Source organism: Bison bison, unplaced genomic scaffold (genome assembly GCF_000754665.1).
Source record: "Bison bison bison isolate TAMUID 2011002044 unplaced genomic scaffold, Bison_UMD1.0 scf7180017864291, whole genome shotgun sequence".
Classification (NCBI taxonomy): domain Eukaryota; kingdom Metazoa; phylum Chordata; class Mammalia; order Artiodactyla; family Bovidae; genus Bison; species Bison bison.
In genome coordinates this window covers 10,081,924-10,084,077 of record NW_011494863.1, presented here as the reverse complement: position 1 = coordinate 10,084,077, position 2,154 = coordinate 10,081,924, and positions in this window count along the sequence as shown.

Below are 2,154 nucleotides of genomic sequence, written 5' to 3'. Positions count from 1 at the left end.
TTTTTTTTTTTTTTCCTAATTTTATTTTTAAACTTTACATAATTGTATTAGTTTTGCCAAATTCAAAATGAATCCATCACAGGTATACATGTGTTCCCCATCCTGAACCCTCCTCCCTCCTCCCTCCCCATACCATCCCTCTGGGCCGTCCCAGTGCACCAGCCCCAAGCATCCAGCATCGTGCATCGAACCTGGACTGGCAACTCGTTTCCTACATGATATTTTACATGTTTCAATGCCATTCTCCCAAATCTTCCCACCCTCTCCCTCTCCCACAGAGTCCATAAGACTGTTCTATACATCAGTGTCTCTTTTGCTGTCTCGTACACCGGGTTATTGTTACCATCTTTCTAAATTCCATATATATGCGTTAGTATACTGTATTTATGTTTTGATGACTGTGGCTTTGTAGTAGAGCCTGAAGTCAGGCAGGCTGATTCCTCCAGTTCCATTCTTCTTTCTCAAGATTGCTTTGACTACTCGAGATTTTTTGTATTTCCGTACAAATTGTGACGGAGAAGGCAATGGCACCCCACTCCAGTATTCTTGCCTGGAAAATCCCATGGATGGAGGGGCCTGATAGGCTCCAGTCCATGGGGTCCTGAGTTGGGCACGATTGAGCGACTTCACTTTCACTTTTCACTTTCATGCATTGGAGAAGGAAATGGCAACCCACTCCAGTATTCTTGCCTGGAGAATCCCAGGGACAGAGGAGCCTAGTGGGCTGCCATCTATGGAGTCGCACAGAGTCGGACATGACTGAAGTGATTTAGCAGCACAAATTGTGAAATTATATGTTCTAGCTCTGTGAAAAATACCGTTGGTAGCTTGATAGGGATTGCATTGAATCTATAGATTGCTTTGGGTAGTATACTCATTTTCACTATATTGATTCTTCTGATCCATGAGCACGGTATATTTCTCCATTATTAGTGTCCTCTTTGATTTCTTTCACCAGTGTTTTATAGGTTTCTATATATAGGTCTTTTGTTTCTTTAGGTAAATATATTCCTATGTATTTTATTCTTTTCATTGCAATGGTGAAATTTCATTTATATAATGCTAAATCTAATGTTTTAAATAAGTCACTGAGTATGGGTAACTCCCACATATAAGTTTTTAAGTATCCCAGGGATCAAAATTTGGAGATGTTGGCCAAAACATTTGATTGCATTGAGGATTTTTCAGGTAGAGAAGAAAAAAGTGGAAATGTTAATAGAAAGAAGGAAACTGATTGGCTGGTCTTCCATTTGATGGATTTAACTCACCCTGGGTTAAAATGACCTTGGGAAACACAATGGTACTGATTAAATTCCCACTCAAAACTGGCATGGCCAGAATTTTTACCTAGCCATGCTCAATAGGAGTTCCACCAGTCAGGAAAAGTAACTTGTCATTGACATGTAGCATTGATTCTTGATTAAAGAGTAATTTCAGATAGTTGGTCAGTATAGAATTAAAATGAAAGAAAGCTGAAAATTTTAAGCTCCATGCTGGAACATTTTGATAAGTTGTCATCATCTCTCTGGAACAAATCCTGTCTCACTCTCTGATGAATTACAAGCCTTTCCAGTGGGCAATGGTCAGTCACACTGACCATTCTTAACCAGAATTTGTCATTTTTCTAGACCTGTTTTCTTGGGCTATGAGAGAACTATATGTCAGGGATTATATTGTTTGAGTTACATTTTAATCTCCTCCATCATATATGAGAGGCATCCCTGTCTAATCAGCAACACATTCTTAGATCTTATTGCTGCTGCAGATGGTAATCTCATCTGCTTCACATGGCTTCTTTTGGAGAGTGGTGCCTCATTAAAAAAGAAAATTTCATTGCTTATTTTCTTAGTATAAAAGTCATACACATTTGATGTAGGAATTTTGAATATAAACATAAACAAAAGGAAAAAGCTCAAATCTTCTATAATTCCATACATACAAAAGGAAACATATTGTAGATAGCATTTGATAATTTGCTTTTGCTAAACAGTTAAAAAATCTTTCTGTGTAATTAAATATCCAGGTATGAGAGTCTTTTCCTTTTGTTGAAGTATAATTAATTTATAGTGTTGTGTTTGTTTCAAGTGTACAGCAAAGTGATTCAGTTACACACACACACACACACATTCTTTTCCAGATTTTTTTTCCATTATA